The sequence below is a fragment of the Pteropus alecto genome, unplaced genomic scaffold (genome assembly GCF_000325575.1).
Source record: "Pteropus alecto unplaced genomic scaffold, ASM32557v1 scaffold5, whole genome shotgun sequence".
In the NCBI taxonomy this organism is placed as follows: domain Eukaryota; kingdom Metazoa; phylum Chordata; class Mammalia; order Chiroptera; family Pteropodidae; genus Pteropus; species Pteropus alecto.
The window spans coordinates 25,924,360-25,948,660 of NW_006441953.1; positions in this window are offsets into that span (position 1 = coordinate 25,924,360).

A 24,301-nucleotide genomic window follows, 5' to 3' on the forward strand; every position below is an offset into this window, starting at 1 on the left:
AGTGCCTGGCACTCAGCAAATGTTATTCACAAGGATAATGAATGTCTTTGACCCTGACCCTCACTGCTAAAACTTTTTAAAAAGTTGTCTTTCTATGATTACTAAAGAGGTTGAGGATCAACATGCCCGTCACCTTGGCATAGTGGCCTTGGTCACAGGGCTGAACTGGCTGCGGTGAGTGGGATGGTGCTGTGACTCTTGGCACTGGCATTTTTGGTCCTGACGTCAGTATCCTGGGCCTCGGACAGCAGTGGCAGTAGGGGCAAGAGGGTCCTTTGGTGGATAAGAGGGACAGAGTAGCCACTTTGGTGTCCTTAATGACCAGTAATAGCAGCACCATGATCCAAAGAGGAAAAGAGGAAAAAGTAACAGGTACTTCTCAGAGCACCTGCGAGACACTCTCCTAGGGCCTGGAAGGATGCTTGTGAAGATTCTTGAGAGGGGTGAAAGCAAGAGGGATAAAAGTTTGCATACGGTCCACTTTCTCCCAGACTGGCTTGGCCTGGGGCAAGGGCATTATAATTGCAGTCATCCCTGAAATTCCTATGAACTTCCCCTTCCAGCCCTGTGGTGGCCAAGATGGCCCGGAGAGCTTTTTCACTATGGAATATCTGTGCGTCGAATAAATTTCTAAAACAGCAATGACAACAAAAAGAAAAAAGCCCACACTTGTCAGTGAATTGCTGAGCCCTCAAGAAAGTAAGATACTTCCTAAAGAACAAAACTGCAAACTAACGAGCCATGAACTGAAACCAGAGACATGGGTAATTGCGAAGGCAGAGGAATCCTGGGTAAAATGACACAAGAGGGTACCTCGAGCTTTGAGGATTATTTATCACATAGACTATGAGAAAATGGATTTGGGGCTCTTGCACCTGGGCTTGAGATCCCCCCGTAAGCCATGACTCCTGTAACCTCTACGCAATCAGTGAAAAGCTACACTCAAAACAGAACAAACTTCCTGCAACTTACAATAAAGTGACTTTGTATAGAATTTAATTAACAATAATACTTGTCTTCCTTGGCGTTTGGTAGCTAAGGCCCAGGTCTGTTCTCATGTGGACCTATGGTTATTTGTACCGTTTATGGCTTCAGGAAAAATAAAACCAAGAAATTAAAGTGGCCCTATCCTAAAATCAGTCTCCAGTGTCCAGAAACACCATATGCAGATTCTCTCGGGCGTCAGCATCTTCAGTTCAGAGCCTTCAGGATGCCTACAGGTGAACTTCAGCCAAATATAAACTCCTAATGAAAAATGACCAAATACTTGTGTAAGCAGGTCATGGAGAAGGACAGCCAGCAGAAACAATTACCAATAGGTTTTGACCTCAGAGGTCTTCATATGTTGGGATTATTAGATATAGGAGATATATTATCTACGAATATCATTTTTAAAGAAGTGAAAGATGAAATAAAAATAGCAAGGAAAGAGAGACGATCAATCATGACCAAGCAGATTTGGTAAAGAATGGAAGGGAACTTCTGGAGGTAAAAATATAATTATTGAAATTAAAATCCAATGGATGGGTTAAAGAAAGGATGAATCGTAATGATGACATGACAGCTGACAGGTACGTATTACTACATTCTCAGCACTCTACTAAGCTCTTTGCAAACATACTCGAAGTAAAAGGGAGTGAATTAGAAGTTAGGTCTAGACAAATTAAATTACCTGTAGAGAGACAAAGCTAGAAATATGAATGCGAGAGCTGTGTCTCAGATTGCCTGGTGTAGCATCGTAGATATGTTATAGAACCCATCTGACCCTCAATTTCCTCAGCTGTAGAAATAGAAACAGAGGATGCCATTTATTCAGAATGTCTGGAATTTGGTAGATATCATCGTAAGATTATTTCTGGAGTTTAAGTTTATCAACACTAAAAGAGTAAAATAAGAATTAAGAGAAAGACTGACTTGATTCAGCCTCAATATTTTCTAGATACTTTCTTTTGGGACATTTTCTTGGCTTTTTAAAATTTCCATTATTATGGAGATTTAGAAATTATATGTATATTTTCACAATTGTTCAATGCTTCAAAATAATTTTTATAACAAATTAGACAAATTGCCAAGAATGAGGCTTACACAGAGTGTGCCATGGAAACATCACATGGCAGGTAATTCCTGTCCATCGGTCTACATTATCTATACGCATGGTGAGGCAAGACAAACTCATGCATTATTAGAAGGTGTTTTAACAAGTGGATGGTCATTAAAAGGCCTGTTAGAACAATTCTGTTATTTAGGCACTTCTACCATTTAAAATCTTAGAAAAAACAGTCCCATACTGGAGTGCTGCCCATTTAATAATATTGTTCTGACGATTGAAGAGATAATAGAAATAAGAATTAATTGTACATAGTAGCTACCTACCCTCAGTGTTCCTGGTTTGCAACAACAAAAAGAAACTCTGGCTTATTTAAGCAGAAAATAATTCAATGGAAACCTGGGTAGACAGGCTCACAGAGTTGATGGAAAGCCTTGAAAAATGAGACAAGGCCCGGATGCCAGCCCTCTACAGACACGGTTGGCCAGGATGCCCACTCTGGCATCTCTGAACTGGACGCTGATCACCACACCACTGGATTCTTGAATCAGCCTCTTTAATAAATAACCTCCATTGTCTCCATGCCTCTGAGTCAGTCCTTCAAGGCTCCAAGTCCTGGAGAGGTGGGGAATATGAGCATCACCTGGTCACGTGTAGGTCTTGTGCAGGGACCTTTGATACACAGGAGTGGAGTGAGCATCCATCATCCTTTGGTTTCACTCCTGAAGATGCTGCCCTGCTTCCACTCTTCATGGCACTTCCAGAAAAGGAAGGGTGTTCCCATGTTGGGCAAAGGGCAGACACCCCCAGAACTCCCCAAAGCTTCACATCCTCCAATCGATAACTGGTGGGAGTACTGGGGTTTAATAAATGTAAACTTTTAAAGTATCTAATCTTAATGAATTAAGTCTTTGTTTTCTGGCACCAGTGATCTCTTAAATTTGTTCCTGAGAATTGTATTTTTTTTTTTTTAATTTGCAAAAATGAAGCATTCACAGCAGGAGGGATCCTTGTAGCGATGGAAATGTTCCATATCCTGGCTGTGTCAATATCAATATCGTACTTGTGATATTGTGCTGTCGTTTTGCAGGCTGTGACCGACTGTTGGGGGAAACTGGGTGAAGGATAGATACAGGATCTCTCTATTATTTCTTATAACTACATGTGAATCTGCAATTATCTCAAAATAGAAAGTTTATTTTTTAGAAAAACACATTTTTTGTTGTTAAAAAAAAATCAAACACTACAGAAAAGTTTTCTTTTCATCAGAGAGCCCCCAATCCGAATCTCCTGAAGTAGAACTAACATTTCGATATGTGTACACACACACACGCGCGCACGCACACACACACACACACACACACACACAGTCTTATAATGTGATTTCCCATACACAAAAGACATATAAATAACAAAAAAGTTTATTTCAAGAAACTTTCTAGCAATATGCAGTTTTCATCTAATAGCCTATATAAGCAGCTTTCCGTGCATAGTGAGTGACTTCTATTCTTGTTATGAGTCTGTGGCTGTCTGACTTACCCAGAACTCTCTCTCGCTGTCTCCCACTTTAGGCTGCGACCTCCTTGGCAGACAGGGACCGTCCTTCACTGCTGCGTCTTTAGCACCTAGCTATATGTGTGACACATAAGAGTCCCAATGCATATATGTAGAGTGTCAGGAAGACCACACTGTTCTCAGAGAATCAGGCCGATGGTGAGCATTGCAGCACGTAATGGTACCTCGCTGAAGGCACACCTTAAGATGCCCTGGAAGTGGGGTTTCAATTCGACCTTAGAGGGGGTCTGGAAATCTCCCTGCTCTCTCTAGTTGGCATTCTCTGTCCACTTCCAGTGGGGTTCCCTGGCTCGTTACTGCATTGGCCTTCAGGAACATACTACTTGCCTGTCCCTCTGGCTCAGCAAATGGCAAACCCCTGTCTTCCTTACCTTGAGTTGCATTGCTGCTGGTCCTTGAAGTTTAATTTCAGAAAGCAAGAGGCCAGTGCCAAAGATATCTCTTTATTTTGGCACTGGCTCCAAAGCCTGTTATGTTGCAGTAGATGCTGCTGACACAGAAATGAGTTCAACCACTGGTAACACATCGGTAAGTATTTTCTGAGCATCTACTGCATGCATAGAAGGGGCAAAGGACTTTGGGGCATTCTAAGGTGAGTGAGATGTGGTCTCTGCCCTTTTATACGTTAAAATTTCCTGGAGAATATACAAGTAGATTGCTAAAAACATTGAAATAAAACAACGTGAATGTTATATCAAAGGCACAAATACTATGTTTTGGGGGAATGTTGAGGTGGTAACAATTTTGATTATCATGGTACCTGTGCAGAAACAAATGACTTAAAGTGTTGTGGAATAATGAAAAAAATATATATCTATATACTGAAGAAGAGCAATGTATCCTATCATCCATCCGTCTGTCTGTCTGTCTGTCTGTCTATCTATCTATCTATCTATCTATCATCTATCTGTCTATCTCATTATAGCACAGAGGAAAAGGAGGTTAATTTCTCTCGATTGTCTAGGAGCAGAAGGAACAATTGGCTTCAGGGTGAAGGTAGTGTTTGCAAAGAATTGTAATCAATGGCTAGAATTCACTGGAGAGACAGGATGATGAGAGAACAGGATGTGCAAAAGCAAATAGGGGACACAATACCAATGGTATTTGGGCAAATCAAGGATCTAGTGTTATTGGAACATGGCTATGAACTTCAGATTAAATAGCAAACTCCAAAAATATGCTCCTTGGGAAAAATTAACCATTTCTCCATTCCATTTTATTGAGTGCCTCCTCTAGTCAGAATAGCAAACATTCATGTAGAGTCTCCAGCACTGATCTGTTTTCCATATATGAAATAATCTCATCCTCACAGCACCTGACAATATCCTGTTACACTATACTCAGTCATTCCCATTTTACATGCACAGAGACAAGGACACAAAGAGGTTAAATGTTTCTGTCACACAGATGGTAAGCAGTGGAGGGATCTGAATTCAGGCAATCTGACAGTGACGTCCACTCATAAGCAGGACAGCATACCACTCCATGAGAGAGCGGGTGCCATGGCCTGGAGATACAGAGGTGGCCGTGGGTCTGGTTCTACTCTGGTCTCAAGACCTTATATCTTGAAGAAGGTATTAAATAAGCACAAAATTAAGTATAAATCAGGGAATTCAGATATGGTCTGGAGTGGAAGTGGGGCTGAAAGTCAGGGTAGTTGTACCTAAGCAGGTGACAATTGCGCTGTGGCCTGTAGGATAAGTAGGAGCTACCTAGGTGAAGGATGTGAGGGGAAGTCTATTCCCAGACCAAGAATCATCCGACGTGCAGACCCTTAGGCAAGAAGGAGCAGGCCTGTTTTCCATTTCCATAAGTAAGCAGAAAGAAGGCTGGTGTGACCCAAGGACAGTGTTGGAGGAACGTCCCTTAAGCCCAAGGTGGTGAGGAGGTGGGTAGCCGGCTCTGCAGGGCCTCTGCCAGGATTTTGATTTTTATTCTAAGAGAGCTGTAACTCCTCTGAGTGGTTCTAAGCAGAGAGTTGACATGAATAGCATTTTAAAAAGCTCACTCAGGCTGCTATTTGAAGAGTAATATGTGTGTGTGTGTGTGTGTGAGGGAGGGAGAGAGAGAAAGAAACCTCAGAAGACAGAGAGAGAGAGAGAGAAAGACAGAGAGAGAGAGAGAGAGAGAGGATGGGAAGGAGAGCGAGAGAGAGAGGCTGTTGGGAGCCGTCTTAGGAGACTAATGTCTTCATAATGGTGGCCTTGGATGGATGGGGTGCTGGCTGAGGAGATGGAGAGGTGCAAAGATTCAAGGGATATTTTTGAGAAAGAATCCGTATGACATGGAGACCGAATACGATGGGTTTGCCCGAGATGACTCCCAAATCTCACGACTATCTAGAGCAACGGTTGGCAAACCTTTCCAGCAACAAGCCAGATAATAAATATTCTAGGCTTCATGGACCATGTGGTCTCTGTCTGTTTTCCTACAAGAGCATAGACGACAGTCAACAAATGCGCATGGCTCCGTTTCAACAAAAACTTGTTTAAACACAAGGAGAAGCCATCTGTAGCCTTGGGGCCGTAGTTGCCAACTCCTGGCCTAGAGAGTGTGAAGGTCACCGAGGTGTGGGCCATGCAGGACGGGTGCGGCGAATAATTGCTCACGTCATTTCATTTTCTTTTCATGACAGCACCGTGGAGTAGCTGTTATTATTCCTCTCATTAGAGACAATAACCTCCACTCTGCCACTGTCCATTTACTTATCCAATGTCACAGGGCTGGTAAGGGGCAGAGTCGCTAATAGAACCCAGATCTTTTACTTGCAAGCCCATGAGAGACCTTTCTTCAACCCCACGCCATGTCCTATTCCTTTTTCCCAGCAACCGTTCCATGATGATGGTGAAACTTTGTTTTGCAGGCTTTTCTCACTTTCTCCCAAGGGCACTTTTCTTCTCTGAGTGATTTTTTTTTTTTTAAAGCCAAATAAAAAGGGACAGTGAGTCTCTAAATGTACCATCGTAGCTTTTGTTCAGTACAATAGACTTTATATTGCTTTGTCCAGTCTCTACAAAGTGGGACATAGGAGGTTTATTTTCAAGAAATTAGCATCGCATTTTTCTCTATTTTTGCTCCCGACACAATTTTATCTTGAGGATAAACAGTGTTATTTTCATTCCCTCAATTTGAGCCCCACATCGAACATTTTCTATTAAAATTTAAATAAGCCACTTCAGAGACAGATGAAGATGTGAGGCTAAAATGAGCTGATTCACTAGAATTTGTTCCTGAGAATATAACTTATTTTCTCTTACAGCTTATGCAACCGAGTTTCATAATACACGTTTTAAGTGGGCCAGCATTGTGCCATTATAATCAGTCCCTGCAACTTTTCCACCCAGAATAGACCACTGCAAAGGGGAAAATGAGGGACACAAACTCTGTCTTCACCTACCCCATGGAGACCTGATTATTATTCCAGGAACCTGCTGGAAGTTGAAATTTTTTTGAAGATACATTGGATTCTCTTTGCGTGATCCTCAATCAATATACCACGTAGCGACAAATGTTGGCCGATTGTCCAAATTTCTCTCTTTTTCCTTGACTGAAGTTGGAGGCAGGGCTTGCCAAGGTGAAGATGTATGTGCAGGATCGGGTAGGAGGTGGAGAGGAGGAAGGGTGGGTGGGACCAGGGAGTAGGGTGAGTACAGAGGCAAGGCTGAAAACTAAGTGGTGGTCAAAGACCCAAAGTGCCAAGAGGAGGGGCTAGATGACTTCTAAATCACCAGTCTAAAGACCAGACACAGCAAAGAATTGAGGACCAGACGTGGCTGAGACACATCTACACAATGTTGGAGGGTGGGGCGGTGCGAGAGTCGCTCTCGGCATCCTTTGAGCCGTGCTCCTTATTGATTGGCGTTCTAAGAGAAACGGGTTCTTTTGTTGAATAATTTTGAAAATATGTAACTTGATTCTTGGAGAAACATACTGAAAGAATGAATCCTCCCTACTGCTGAAGTTAGGTGCCAGCACATAACTTGCTTGAGCCACTGAAACGTGAGTAGAAGTGACAGGTGTAATGTCTAGTGCTCAACCTCTTCAGTTTAATTTTCTCCATACCTGTAGGACTGGTGGCATTATGTAAATGAAGATAATCCCTCCACGCCAACTCCCAAACCAACCTGTGACCAACATGTAGGATAAATAAGAAGTGACTTTTTGTTCTCAGTCATTGAGATTTTAGAGTTGTTTGTTATAGAAGCGAACCTGGCCTAGCCTGACAGATAAAATAGCTAACAGTTAATGAACATTTGGAATGTGCTAGAAACCAATCACAGCACCTCATATGTGTTCACATATTACTTTATTCTTAGAGGTTCCGTTTTGTCTAGAGATTAATAAATATGGAGGTTTTTCCAAGTATATTTCTACTTCCCTTATTCTTGTTCAATAAATATGGAAGTAAAGAAACCTGTATGAGGTTTTCCAAGTATATTTCTACTTCCCTTATTCTTGTTTTGGAACTCCTACTGATGCCTTGTGGAACAAGCCAGGTACCACATGTTCGATAACTCAAACCTGAAACATGCTCCACTATCTATTGCTTGAGATGGGCATCCTGGGCCACAGGGAGAATAAAAGCTGTACATAGTGGGCAAACAGCGATAAAGATTTAAATATGCTGACAGTTTCTTCTCTCCTTGTTTCCACAGCAGAGCATGAGATAATTAGTTAGTCTTCATTAAAGCAAGACTCTGACTCTCGGCTAACACGTAGCACCCAAGAGGTTGGAAGTAGAATAATGAGGAAGACGAGGCCTTGTTATTTTGATGGGTTGATCTCCCTAGAGGAAAACTGTCAGGAGGCTAACTTCTCCTCCCTAAATCAAAACCCCAAGAAAAGATAAAATTCCTCACCTGTTGAATTAGGGAAGCAACTAATACTAAGAATGAGAGTTAAGTAAGTATGATCTTAGAAAGGAGATGGTTTTGTGGCTCATGCATACATGGCCAGTATGGCTATGTTATTCATAATAATATGACTAAAATGGTCACTTGGTGGAGAATGTATGACAGAGATGGGCGTCAGAGCTAATTTTACGTGTCGATCTCTGGGTGTGTCCGTGAGGCTATTTCTTCTCACCTATCTTTTTCAGGGAGGAGAATCTTCCATCAGCTTTCCCAAGATTTCCCCTTTGTGCCTCACTAGCCATGGTCGCTTCACATGGCCATGCCTAAATCAATCCCCATCAAAAGGATAGAATTGATTCTATTGGCTTGGATGGATCAATGTTCATTTGTTGGAGCCATCGTTCTTGAGCACATGGGAAAATTTGCATCAACAGAATCAGGGATTTTCCACAAAGGAGGGAGGACGCAGAGTCTGAGGGGTTAGTGGTGCAACAAAGGAATATCTTCTATAACCCACATTTTTATCTCACACTACAGCAGACTGCCATCCACTTAGTAGGTCCTTTCACATAGTTGTGGCAAAAACAAAACAAAACAAAACAAAAAACTCATTTCTTCTTGTGCTTCCAACTGCCTACCAATTATCTACACTCGGATTGCCATCAAACCAGCAGACGCTAAGAGAGAGGCTGGGCACAGATACTTGCTCACAGCCCTCAGAAGGCGCAAACCCTGCGGACACCTGGACCTAGGACTGCCAAGCTCCAGAGCCGGGAGAGAGTCACCTTCTGCTGGTGAAGCGCCTCCATCTGTGCTGCTTTATTACAGCAGCCCTAGCAAACTAATGCAGTTCGCGTGACCTGCTAGGTAACATCCCTGTTCTTTATTATACTGTTCAGGGTCGTCCGGGATCTGGCTCTGGCCTGTCTTCTAGCATCTCCCACCATTCTGTCCTGTAGAGACAGAATCTATAGGAGTGAGACCCTTCTCGGGGTTCTTGGAACGTGACTTTGTTACCCATATTCCTTCGTTGTCTTGTCATATCATGTTCTTCTTTTGAGAGTCAGCTAAACTGTCATCTCTTCAGAGAGGCTTCTCCAGCCCGGTCTTCCCGGAGGGACTTTGCTCGGTTCAGTGGTCTCCCAGCACCTTGTGGGAGCCTCCACCGGAGCGCCCATTCTACTGGATGGCTTTCGTCTTTGTTTATGACTGCATCTCCCTGTCTAGACTGAGTGAGCATTCAGAGCAGAAATCACTTCCGACTCACTTCTTTCCATCCAGTGTCAAGTCCTGGGAGGTGGCTTATGAAAGCCAAGCATCCTCGCTGGGGTGTCACTAGCAGCTGAGGAGTTGAGCATGGCCCAGTGGAAAGTGGGCTGGACCCGTGAGAACTTGGTTTTGTGTTTATTCAGCTGCTAACTTGCTGGACGACCTTGGGCAAGTTCCTTAACCAGTCTGCACCTTTCTGCTTTCCTATCTGAAAAGTGAGGCAGTTGGTCAGATGACCTTGACAGTCTTTCATGGGAATCTGGGCCCAAGGATATTCCTTTGTGGGATTCTCAAAGGAAGCCAAACTGAAATCGTGAATGTGAAATGGAAGAATTTCAGGCAGACTTAAGTCAATGCTTTCTAACCAGAGGGGCTGCTTGTGTCTCCTATTTGTCCCTGCGAAGGCAGCTACTTCTCTTACTTCCTGGCAAGGCCAACTGCAACCCAGAGCTGCAGGGCCACATGGCTGGGAGTTTCTAAATGAATAGCCATTAAGCAGGGCGGCTGGACTAGGTAGGACCACCCAGACTTTGGCTGGCAGGGATTTTAGGGGCAGTCAGGAGGAGATTGCACGAGGAAGTAGAGCAGCTTCCAAAAGATGCCTGCAAAACCTGACTACCCTAGGGAACGTGCCCCAGGGTGGACGGCGGAGCGTCCCACTGTGCCCGTGACCTCCTCCTCTCTTCTCAGCACTGACAGTCTCTCCCCTGAGCGGTGAAAGGCTCATTTGGTGAGACAGAGGATCTCTCTGTGTGGAGCCACCTGAGCCCTGGGTCTCCAGTGGAGGGACAGGTCTGTACTGCTGGTGAACTTGATTTTGTGATCGAAAAAGACAAAAATGTTCATTTCTGCAATGGTGACAAATGGTGCTGATTACTGATAAGTTTTCGCATGGGGACTTCTTGGCTGGTTTCGCCCTTAGTGAAAGCTTCCTTCACTTCAACACTATTCTTTGAGAGATCCATATCTGGACAGCCTGGAGCAGTCAGAGAAAGTGTTCCCAGGGCCTGAGTAACTAAATACGGCTCTGTGTGTGTGTGTGTAATATAGATACATTTTTCTTCCCTCTCGAGATATTTTGCATAATATCTGATTCACAACTTGTTAGTTTATGCAAATCACTTAGCCTCCATGGTTCAGAGTGGTCTTGTTGTAAAATGCATATAATGATGACTTATAACCTCTTATATTTTGCTTCGAACAAAGACGTTCATTTAAGTAACATCTTTATCTCTATTTTAATTTTAAAAAGTCTTTCTCAATGACATGACTTCTAGCGTTAAGATCTATAATATGTTGAAATAAAATGTGCTTTAACTTAATCTTACAAAAGAACACTGAGTTCAGTGAGGAGAACGCCCGGTTCAACTCTGCATTGTCATAGGTCTGGTAGTGACAGCCTTGGGTTCTTCAAAGGTTCTGGTTCAACTAACAGTGACATTTCTTTCTGCATCTTTTTCCTTTCGATTTGCAATTTCATTTTTCCTCAAAATAACCAGGGAAGTTGATATTATCATTTTCCTCTACCAGACAAGAATACTGATCCTTGGGAAGCATAAACGATAGTCCCAAGGTCGCCCAGCAGCAAGAAGCAGAGTCAATACCTAAAACTAAGTTTTCTGACTCCACATCCAATGCTTTTTTTTTTTTTTTATGACAGAGATGAATACATTAAACATGTTTTCGAGCTTTGGGGCTGTTTAATGCTTTATCTCAATACTAAGTCAAAAACAGCTGAACTTCCTTCTGTGAGCCAGGATCTCTGATAAACACTAGATAACTCCAATCCCTGTCTTGAAGCACCTCGACTGAGTTGTCGAGACAAGATTCCTGCAGATATAGCCCCCTTGCTAAGCAGAATGTAGATAGCTTAGGGGTTAGAAAGTGCTCAGACCATTGAGGGCTTTCGAACATCTAGGTAAGGCATTTGGAATTTATTGACAGGCCCTGGGGAGCCACTGAAAGTCTTTATCGAGTGTCTCGTATTCAATAATTTCTTCTTCAATAAAACTAAACGAAACTAAATTAAGCAAAACATGGCAAGGGCTTAGAGCAAAGATTTACATCGCTACCTCTCTCCACTGGAAGAAAACTGGAGGAGGACGAGCAAGATGCAATGGCCTGTTCAAGTTACAATGCGTGAGAAAGCAGAGCTAGGACCCCCAACCATGTCACAGGCATCCTCTTCCATGCCCTTTCCTTCGTTTCTATTGTGCAGGCAAGGTAGAGCTTTGCTGGGCAGGAAGACAGAAGCTGGCAGGCCACAGGGGCTGCCCTAGCTCTCATTTCCTTCTCTGGGGCATCGCATGCAAGTCTGCTGGCTCTTAGACACTATTTCAGTTCTGCCACTTTTCTGCCTGGCCTTTTGAGAGTAGACTGAACCATGTGACTTACTTTGGCCAATGGGTCGTTAGCAGATCCGACACAAGTAGTGTTTTGAAACAGCCTTGTTGTCTGGGCTTTGCTCTCTCCTGCCTCTATACTCACCCCAGGAGCATGTCCACACTAGCTCAGGGTGAGGCAGCCATGCAAAGGTGCGTGGGGCGGGGCAAGAACGGGGCCATCGTCGCCATCTACTCTGATGCCCACTCTTCACACAACCACATGCATTTTGTCTGCAATAACTGTGCCGAATCCCTCTGATGTCGCTAGGGCTAAACGTGTGAGTCGAGCAACCCCTTAATCCTAGTTGTATCCCTCTTTTAAGTGCAGCCCAAATATCATCTCTTTCACGAGGTGCTAAATACATTGAAATCCCACTAATGGTTCTTTTCTCTGGGTACCTAGAGTAAGTAGAAAATAAAGACTCATTCATGTACTGTCTTTTGATATAGTTTTATTTTAATGTCTTCTTTAAGAAAATGAGTAGCAGAGAGGGATCCTAGGGAAGAGACAGAAAGAGTGCGTAGGAGCCCCAAGTAACTAGGAACCCTGAGGGTAGAGAAGTACCCACCACAGACCCCTCCAGAAATGGGTCCTTAAGAATTCTAGGAAAAAGTCTTGTTACTATTCCTTGTTTTTTCCTCCAGGCAGTACAGAGTTCAGGTCCCAGAGCCTCATCCGCAGGGCAGATAATGAGAGATGCAACTGCGGGTAGATATTTGGTGTGACAGGGAAGTTGAATTTGTGAGCAAAAAAAGCACTGTGTCATTGTCAAAAACGACAGTACATGGGAGCTCTCCTTAACTGCTCGCCTACTTTGTGCCTTCCAGGTAGGTTCTATAACTCCCACTGAGCAGACGAGAAAACCGAGAATCAAGGAACAAAAGTGATTGACTCAAGATCGAAGAGCTGGCAAGCAAAAGAATTATAATCCAATCCCAAGCTTGCTTAACCCAAAGGCCAGCACCTCCCTGCTATGCTACTTCCAAGCTGTATTAGTGCCATCGTGATGCCCAGCTGTAAAAGTGCTTCATTGGGCTTCTGGTGGGGAAGACAGTTGTCGAGAATGGTCCCTGGAGTACTTGTGTCTAATCCCAGGGACAAACATGTGTCCTTGGTTCCTCATGTTTCACTGTCTACCTGTCCCACATGTCCCAGCTGGCCATGGCGTTGGCTGGTGGAAGACAGTGTCGCTTATTGTGGGAGAAGGAACGGAGATTCTGGCTCTGCTGTGTGACTCTAGGCAAGTCACAAACCTGCCTTAGCTTGAGTTACTTTAACCATAAAATGGGAAATCTGAGCAATACTCAATTCAACAGATAATAGTTTGGCACCATTCACGCTAGTGAATGAATCGAAGTGAAGAGAGACTCAGGGAGGGGTCGATCCCTGACCCCAAGGAGCAGACGATCCACTGGGGACAAACAGACACTCAGCTTTGTCTGGCACAATTCAAGCAGTAGTGAGCCATGGGGCGGGGGGCACACTGTAGGGGCAGCAAAAAAGGAGAGACCTCTAGGGACATCTGGAGGGGAGGCCATACCAGGAAGGCGGTAGGCAAGGGAAGCCTCAGGAAGAAGTGGAGCTTTTTAAAGAGAAAGAACGGTCCCACTTCATCTAAGCATGTTCAGAGTCTGTGAGTGTAGCCAGGACATTGCAAGTCTCGATGTCTGCTTGTTGACTGTAAATAAAAAAATGAGGGCAAAGAAACAAATGGCCATTTCAGCCACAGAAATGCTATTTTCCATTATTTAAAGGCTCATTAGGACAGAAGGAAAATAGTTTTATTGTGTTTTATGTTTTATAATCTGGTCAACAGCCTGACATACATGAGAATATATCATATTCTATCTTTCCTTTGAGTGTGAGAATAATTCTTATTATAAGCTCTTCACAATGTGGGGGACATTATAAAGATATGGCTAACATTACCACCAAAGGTGATCAGTCTTAACACTCTTCTAATCCTTTCCCTGTATGTGTGTGTGTGTATGTGTGTGTATGTGTGTGCATGCACATGCACACATTAACACTTTTTTAAAAAACTATACATAGAATCAAAATACGTTCAGACAGGAAACAAATTGAGAGAATGTAGATCAAATAGTTTCATTTGACTTTTTGTATGAAAATGGAACCCACAGTAAAATTTTAACAAACAGCTTAATGTAGCATCTTAGGCTATAGGTGTTTAAAATGTGAAAATCATTTTTTCCCATATATAGCCTTATTTTCTCTGCAAAACAATGATGACATTAATGGCAATTATAATAATTACCATTCATTTACCCCCCACCTTATACCAGGCAGTGTACAGAGCACTTCACACATGGTAACCTTTTTTAAATCTCACTATAACTTCGTAAGTTGGTTAAATGCTGTCTCCATTTTAAAGAAGAGATTTAGGAAGTTGTCAGATCTACTCAGCTAGAAAGCCAAGCTTGTCCAACTCAAAGCCAAGGACTCGAAGAGCCTCCAGGGACATCAGAAGTGGTGTGCAGGGGTCTAAACACACGACTGAGACACAGATCCCTAAATGTCATAGGATCCTTCTGTGAGCGTAAAAGGCTTCCAGCAATGTGTTATCACGTTGTAGAGGATATAACGGAGCTGACCATGGGCTGCTCCAGCCAGTTGTCGGCTCTTTTGCCTGTTTAAGTCCCTGGGCTTACCTTGCTGATAGCAGTGACTCTCTGACTTGCAAAGAGTGTCCTGGTCAACAAACCCCACTGGCCTGCCTGCCAACAACCCGCATCAGTTGCCAGCCGTGTGAGCGAGCCACCTTGGACTTGCAACCCGGGCCAGTCTTTAGAGCAGCATAGGTCAACTGTCAGTTGATGACAGTCTCCTGAGAGATCCATCAGGGGATCTGACCTGCTGAGCCCAGTCCTCCCACGGGACCATGGAAGATGATAGTAAATCATCATTTTTTTATTTGAAGTATGTTTTATTACACAGCAATAATCATAGTGATATTGAGTGGGTAGGGTTGAATGTTAGACCTAAACAAATTTTTCCAGGAAATTTTTTTCCAGTAAGTGGATTTTGAGCTTTAAAATTCATGTATAGGATAATTTGTTTTTGGATCTCATATAACTGGCCACCTCCATTAAATGTTGGCAGTGAAGGTTTTTCTGCATCTCTATTGACAAGAGGCTCTATGTAGACAGACATTTCAATAGATTAAGGTTTGGCAAAACCATTAGTGTATTTTAAAAAGGGAAAAGCATGGTGTCTAGAGCCAAGAAACTTATAAAGGTTCCTGAAAAAAACATTTATAAACACTGAGAGTCGATTATCCTGCTGAGTAACACGCAATGCGGAGTTTGACAGGGAAACCATGTTGGCCTGGTCTAACTTTCTTATGTGATAACCTTCTGGGCCAGGAAATTGAGAAGAAGTAGACTTGCATTCCTGAACTAATTTACACTTGGTCATGATATATTATTCTTTTGAACAGCCATGGATTAAGTAGACTAGTGTCTTAATTAGGGTTTATATGGATATTCTTTGTGGAGATTCTGTGATTTTCCTTATTATGTTTTTTTTCGGGTTATGATAATAATTTGCTAACTTCATGAAGGAATTTGTGAGTTTAAGTTTTAATGGTCTGGAATAATTTAAACAGTACTGGCATTATTTGTTTTCAAAGGCATGTTGGAATCCTCTTGTAAAACTCCAGCTTAGAGCTGTGTGTGTGTGCGTGTGCGTGCGTGTGTCTGCCTGTCTGTGATTGGGTGGGGCACAAAGGCGGAGTCAATGACAACTTCGAAACTTCCAGCGGGTACATTTTTTTGGATAGTTGTGCCATTGCCTAAAATAGCGAGCTCTGGAAGAAGGCCAGGATTGGGTGAATATCTCATGAATTTGGTCTCAGAGAAATGTTGAGTTTTAGATTTCGGCTGAGGAGGAGACTTAAGGATGGCAATGTACTTGCCAGGGAGAAGACACTTGTGTAGAAGCCATGTTTAAATATTGCGTTGGTTTACTGGGGCTGCTGTAACACAATACCACACACCAGATGGTTTAAATAACAGAACTTTATTATCTCACTGCTCTAGACACTAGAAGCCTGAAATCAAGGTGTCGCAGGCTTGGTTCACTCTGAAAGCTCTGTGGGAGGATCTTTTCCAGGCCTTTCTCTTGGCTTGCTGTAGTCCTTGGTTTGTGGTATTGTAACCCTAGCTTTCCTGTATCGTTCTCCCCGTGTGCATGCCTGCTTTCAACTTTCCCCTTCTTCTGAGGACACCAGTTATACTGGATTAGAACCTGTTTTAATAACCTCAATTTAATTTTATTAGCTCTGTAATGACCCTGTCTCCCAATGAACTCACTTTTCGAGGTGCTTTGGTTTAGAATTGCAACAGATAAATTCAGAGGGTGGGGGAAGGCCGATTCAACTCATAACAAATTTGAAACGTGCTGTTATAATCTGGATTTTATGCTCATTTGGGGGTAGCTAATGGGGTGGGGCTAATGAAGACTGCATAAGGAAATGTTCTCTGCCCCTACCATTGCTTGTTGCTGCCACTAATTTGCTGACACGTATGAGTCCGATGTGACTTCGAAATATTCAGAAGCAGATGCTTTGCTAAGTGAAAAAAGTCAGTCATCTAGGACTGCATATTATATGACTGAATTTATGTTAAATGTTCCAAATAGGCAAATCTATAGAGACAAGTTAGTCATTGCCTGGGACCGGGGCTGGGGTGCAATGTGGACCTTCTGCTAGTGGGTAGAGCGTTTCCTTTCGGGGTGACAAAAATGTTATAAAAATTGATTTGGTGATTGACACACATTCTGGGAATTTTCTAAACCCATTGAATTGCAACTTCAAATGGGTAAATTGTGCGGTTTGTGAATCATATCTCACAAAAAGCTGTTGAAAAAGATGTTAAGCCAGAAGTTAGATACGAGGATGTTTGGGTGAATTTTGAAGTCTATTTCGGTCATGAGATTCTAAGACCCTATATTTTTCATTTCTATGGATCTCAGTTTTCTCTCTGAACATGAAGAGACTGGAGTCTATTTGGTAGATGATCCCATCTATACTTCAACTGAAAGCATCACCTGACATCATTTTAGGCTTTGGAAACAACAGCTGAATTTGAATCCAGCTCTTCTGCCTACTAGCTCTACAACTTTAGGCAAATTATTGACCTCTCTGAAGCTTAATCTCCAAATGAGGGTATGGGATGGTAGTAATTCTTTCCCCATTCGGCTATCAAGAGAATTTAACGTGATGATATTCTAAAGGGCTGAGCGAACGTCTGGCACATGGTGAATCACTAAAGGCTGATGGCTATTCTTATTGTCAGAATTCATTTTCTAGGGTCAAGACTAGTGACTCTACTTTACCCAAATGGGCCAGATGATTCTTTTGCAACAGGAGTCGAGTTGTTCTTTCACGTTCGATGCTCATCAGTTACAAATCATATGCTATTTTTAATTTTTAAATATTTTGACACGGCAGCTTCTGTATTAGTCCAGAACATTTTTTCCTTACACTCCCCCTTCAGTCAGGTAAGACCCCAGTGTTATTAATTAGTTTGCCTGTTTTCAAGAGGTACGAAGTGTCATGTAGAATGTGAGAAATTTGTGATTATTAATAGCAATCTTGATGGATGCAAATAAATCTATTTAATACTTTCTGAGCATCTACTTTGTTCAAAACAATATGCCAAGGACAGAGAGGCGCAAAGGTGAGCATTATAAGGCTGTTCTTCTCATAGATACTACAGTTCGGTGGGGAAGATCCTCCCATGTATCCCTTCAGCCATGCATCAAACGTTTTCTGAGCTTATGTGGGGGTGGAAAGATTTGTAATGCTGTGTATCACGTTGAGCCTTACATAATGGTTCTTACATAATAGATGTAAGAACTAAATACTGACGACATTCAGAGAAGGGAGCAGTTAAGTCAGCGAAGAGACGACGTGCATGCTCGATGGTGAGGTGGAAGGGGGCATTCCGGCCTGAAATGCAGGAACGCAGTGACCTTCCCACCACTCTGCAGACAGGTCATGCCCTTTTCTGACCCGCGTTACTGATGGGGAGGTCAGAGGAGGCTTTGCATCTCGGTAAAGCTGCTTCTGAAGCAATGAGTAAGATTCGGATATTTAGTGAAGGACTAGGGAGGGCGATCACTGGGCAGAAACTGGGGTTGGGTTATGAAAGGCCCTAATGCTAAGAAAAGAAATTAAAAAAAAAAAAACGCTTAAAGAGAAATGACAAGCTCAGAGTTATACATAAGAACAAGCCTGTGTTTGTGTATGCGTGCATATGTGTGCACGTGTGTCTGCACTGGAGATATAAGATGCAGGCTGCTTTTTTCTACTTTTTACATGGTGTTTTCAACCCCAAATTTTGTGTGCATTGATCAAGAAATTGCTTTTTTTCAGTAACTATTTGAGTCACAGCAGACGGCATGTAGTTTCGATATCAAGCCCCCCGCTGACTCATTTGTCTCTCAGTAACAGAATTTTCATTGTCCATGACGTGAATTACATCTATCCCTCATTCTAAAATCACCTTTGTTATTCTTCCCCCCTTGTAACACTCTCTCCACACAAGCTCACATCTGGGTGGCTGGTGATGATCGCCGTTAGCCCCGAGTTTCCCCCGACTGGCAGTTCTGGAAGTTCCCGTCAGACTCTCAGGCGTGATTGGTGATCCATTCTCTGTGGTCAGGATGGAGAATGACACATTTCTTATTCACCAAACAAGAATTAGGGCAAGATTGGCAGACAAGAAGAGAGTTGGAAGGAGCAGGCATTTATTAAGACATCACTGAAAGGGCGTGGAAATTGGGGTCCAAAGACTGGTATTTGAATCCCAGATGTGCTGTTTATTCGCTAGGTAACTCAAACAAATTGCTCCCCTGCTCTGAGCCTCAGCTTCCACCTCTTCTAGAAATTGAATATGGTAGTGTTTACCTTACAGTGTTGCCTGAGGGTTGAATGAGGTTCTGTATGTAAAGCAGGCAGTCTACTGACTCAAGATTGGTCCGTATTCTAGAAGTCCCAGGAGAAATGACAGCTACAGACGCTCATATCCTCAAGCTTTAAAAGTCAGTATGTAAAGGGAAAAATGGAGTAAAATCCACCCTTGAAATGCCCTTAAATCAAAGAACAACCTATATGGTTTTATGTAGACAGAAGGATTGCAATGTAAACAAAAAAACAGGTAAACAAACATATATTTCTACACTGGGATCCTATTTATCATAGAACAATTGTTTACCATGTTAGAAGTATATAGGTACCAAGAACCATTGAGAGTAGAAGCGAGCAAGATGCATCCAGGGATGCCTTCCTGGGCGTGCACGCTGGGACCTCATGCTCAGAAGGTCCCCACGTTTGGCACAATGCTCCTCTGTTAACATCTCAAAAGTCTTAATACTTTCTGAACAAGGGTCCTCTCAATTCCATTTTTCTCTAGGCCCCACACATTACATAGTCAGTCCTGGTCATATCTTTAAATTATTATTTCCCTCTACTCGCCCTCATCCTCATTTGGCATTGTCAAATTCACGTAAGATAAAGGTCTGTACGATATGTTCTGTAGTAGAATGACTACGGCACACAGTATCTTAGTGCATTTTCAGAAGAAACCTGGGAGATTGACATAATTGTCTCCACTGGGCAGCTGTGTGATTTGCTCAGGGTCGCACCGTTTTACGGGTTCCGATCAGGATTGCTATGTCTGCGTATGCTTGCTACTGTGCCATGGTGAATGAGAAGAAAATGAAAAGGGATTTCAGTTCAGAAACACCCAGCAGCAGATGCTTAAGAGGAGGATATTTGAATTAAGCTGACGTGCGGGCCAAGCTAGACCCGGCGATACATAGTTTGTTTAGATCAAATCCCTCCAGTTATGTGCTTGCTTCTTGCCCTGGAATCTGTATTCCCAGCCCCTAGCATTGTGCTCAGCGTACAGAAGATGCTAAGTAAGTATTTTTGAATGAATAACATTTCTACCAAGCCCTTCGTTCAGCCTTGGTTTGGCCATCCTTTGTGCAGACTCATTCCCTTGCTCCTTCTCCTCTTCGAAGTCCCATCTGTTTGACACGAGGACACCTTGAACAACTTAATGTCTGACTGTATCAAGCGAAAAGCCCCAAGATCATAACAAACAAGCAGAAACTTTGATGATGACTCTTTTCATATAAAACTTTAGTGATTTATTATGTATTTTAATGCTGCTGGAACATTCCAGTTACCATTTTTATTTTCTGTGAACTGGGAGTGCCTTGGAAATGGTCTTAGAAGAAAAAATCCCTCTTCCGGGTTGCTGTATATATTTTTAAAAACCACTTTAGGGAAGTATAATTGACATACACAAAGCCGTACATATTGAACGTATACAACGGAACGAGTCTACAGATAACTATCTACCTGTGAAAACATAACTGCAACCTGTGCAGTCAACATCTATCCTCTCTGAAGTGTTGCTTATCTCCTCTTTGCTTATCGTTATGTTTTTGTGATGAATACACTTAACATAAGATCTGTCCTCTTAGCACATTTTTAAATATATGATACCACATTGTTAATGGTAGATATTTTTAACCTGAGTTGGCAGCATCCCCCTACTCCCAACCTGGGACTTACCCAACTCCCTTGGTGTGGTCATTCACTGGTCACTTACTCCTAGACAGCGTGTCACGAGGGGCTATTGAATTTTCCTTCTCAATGCCTCTCTTCCTCACCCTGACTCATCACATCCACAGCTTGGACCTCACTTTTCTCCTTCCTGGACTGAGCCAATAAACTCTGGGCAGGACTCTGCCTCTGTCCTGGGTGGCTGCCGCTACACGGCCACTGAGGGCGTCTTTCTGACACTGGCCTCTGACTGACCTCAGCACCTGCTGCTCAGGGACTCGCTGCTTTCTCGCTGTCCACAGAAAGTTAACACCTCTCGGCAGGTAACAACGCATCGGAGGTCCTCGCCATCCAGGCACGAGCTCTCTTTCTATTTCGTTCCTCTGCCTATGCCCACTCTCAGAGACTCACACAGGTAAATTCTGATAGTTCAGTGCTCAGGTGGGATCAGCAGCTGAGGGAGGGAGGCGGAGGGAACTCTTCAGCTGTGATGATGCAGGGCCAACGATGGCCTCCACCAGCCCCGCGGGGAGTGGTGGTGGCCTCTGCTGGCCCTACTGGGAGTGCCGAACCTAAAAAGCTGCCAGAATTGTCCCCTGTTCATCCCAAATGGCCGGCCTTTATTCCCCAATCTCAGCCAGTCCTGGGGAGCGAACTGCTCTTCGAATGAGTCATCTTGGGCCAGGCGGCTCTACGTAGCAGAGGTCACCCTTAAGGAGGTGACAGCTGGAAGTGTCTGTCCTCAGCACAGTGAGCAGCTGGGGCAAAAGTCCCCCTTCTTTGGAGGAGGATTGGGACTTGCCCTTCTTCTCATTCTGAGTTTTCACTCCTTTTTTGTGGCTTCGCGCCTGTCTTCGCCTTCGCCTTCGCCTTCATCCTTGTCTCTTCTGCGGGAAATGCCTTTTGCTTGCCGCTCTCTCCCTCCCGTCTGATAGTCAGGTTCCCTTAATGACTGGTGTCGGTTAGTGACTCGTCTGGAAGCCCCCGTGCACTCTCCTGAACACAGTCGGTTGCTTTTTCATGTCAATGTGCATGGCTCACACACACACACTGTGTGATTAGCCTGGACTGGACCCCGAAGATGAATGAGATTCAGTCCCTGATCCCCAAGTTTCTTGGGGGACAGTCCCCTCTCTTGTGCCCCAGCAGTACTTAATGCTTTATTTTTAATGACATCTACCACATTGCTTATTTATTCACCCACTCGATCATTAATTTCTTCATTCACTGGGTATTAATCGAGCCTTTGCCTGCCCTGTGCCTAGCATTTCTCAAAGGGAATACAATGACCAACAGTTAAGTCTGCTGAGGAACAGATATTAATCAATGGGCGCACGAAGCCTGAGTAATTCCAGCTTGGACGAAGGCTGTGAAGAAGTTCATGGAGCTATGAGGTTTTACAAAGGGGTGTTTGACCTGGTCAGGAGGTGAGGGGAAGCAGCCAGGAGAAGCAATCATTACGATAGCACTTGGAGAGGAAGAGAGGGTGAGATTACAAAGTGCACCCAAGCCCGGTGGCGGTGGCGGGGGAGCCACTGGAGGATGTGAAGATGTCAAAGAACTTCGATGAGGCGGGAACTCACACAGCCGGAAAATAGCACAGGGCACTGCTGTGTGATTGCTCACTGTCAAGTGCAAGTTTATGGCTTGCCATTGATGCTCAGCGGGAAGTCATTAAAAGGACTTAAGCCAAGGATTGAAATGATCAGATTAGAGATCCGAAAATATGTGCGGGCCTTTGGAGAGCAGATTGGAGAAGGGTGAGGAAAGCTTGTTGGGGGTGGACTATGAGAAGGCAAGTTTCAGTTAACCACTGAGGTAAGGGCAGCTTGGAATAAGGTGGGACATGGAGAGAAGGGGTTAGATGGAAAGCAATTGAAGAGAAAATGAATGACAATCCTTGGTGATTAGTGTGTGTGTGACCGGGATTCAGGAAAGAGGTGACCACGCTGCCTTTAGGTTCCGGTCGATCCCTAACATTTTCGGATTCAGGATCCAGTGAGAATTCTAGATCACTCTCTGGAGACACAGACACATGCGTGCACATACGTAGAGCCAACCGTCTATCACTGCAGTGGGCACATACGTAGAGCTGCTGGAGCCCACGCATGCGCACCGGCAGGACGAGAGAGCACATCTTATCCCTTGCTGCACCTCCAGATTCTGTTGTAGAAAACAGCATAGAATCTGGCTCGCAGTCTGCGTTTCTTGAAACAACTAAGAAAGGTGAGAGGAGATGGAGGGTGCTGAGAGGCTCCCGGTGGTTAATTCTCGGCCCTTTCTGCTGTGATGTGGACGTAGGAGTTTTAATAGAAGAGTTAGCACGTACATGTCTATGAACCAACTGCTCATTAGTGTGCAAGGCAGCATTAGGTGGAAAAGTCCACAAATGGACTCATGAGCCTCCAGGTGGTGAAGTGGAATAAATTTTAAAGTATTAAGGCTCCAAAGACCCAAGATTTGTCTGCAGCAGATGTCTCTCTGTAATGCTAAGTGCATTAGACTGAAGAATAAAACCGTCTGCTTTTATTCTATGTGGGGGGATTGCATCATTTGGAGATGAAGTCAGTCTGCCTATGGCTGGGTGGATAAGTTAAATTAATGTCTTGAATCTCATGATTCATTTTTACCTTGTGGAAGAAGCAGAAATAATTGCGTTTATAGACAGAGATTTAGAACAGAATCATGCCTCTGCAGATAAGGCATTTCGGGAGGCCGATAAAGATAAGAGGGCAAAGAAACGCATAGGAGGAAGTTTTAAGAAAGATTTAGTTCGTGCGGATTAACCTAGGCCGAGTTGGATTTTTCTCTGTGTGCTTTGAGCAGCTGGATGCTTGCGACAGGGAGAACTAAGCCCTCTGAACAGCGGACTCATCCACAGGCCTAAGTGCTCACCTGGTCCAGCCCCCTTCTAAGCAGGAATTCCCTCCGCAGTGCCCTTTGCAGATTTAGTGTAGGGTTCTCTTGAAGCTGCCCGAAGGAGATGACCAGCTGAGATAAAGTCTTGTCCTGACCCTTTGGTCCGTACCAGGAGTGGCAAACAGGCTTAAATGCTCATGACAGTTCCAGTTACTGGACAGCGCCTGCCTGAAGCTGCAGGGTTCCAATGCTCAGTCTGGGGGTTGGGGGGTGTGCAGGGCTGGGAAGCAGTAATTGATTATCAATGTCTGTCGCAGAGGAAGAAGGATGAGGGGCAGTACACCCTTACAGCCAAAAAATGCTCTATATTTGTCATCCGTGGGCTAAGTTTTTCAGTTAATTAATTCAAATTGTACTTACTGAATGTCTATCACGTGCCAGTTGTGATCCTAGGGGCTGGGAATATAAATCCGATCATGACTTCTCGGTCTTCATTTATACACCCTCTCTACCCCTTGACCAGCGTGCTAATCCCGGGCCACCCTCCTTCTTACCTGAAATATATCAGTACAGTCCTATCTTCTCTCTTTGCTCCCATAATTGTCCCCTTTCGGTCCGATGCCTGCATAACAAGGAGGGGAAGTTTTCAAAATAAATGTTCTAAGATCGTGTAAATCGATTGTTTAAACTTCTCCAAAGCCTTTCCTGTGAAGA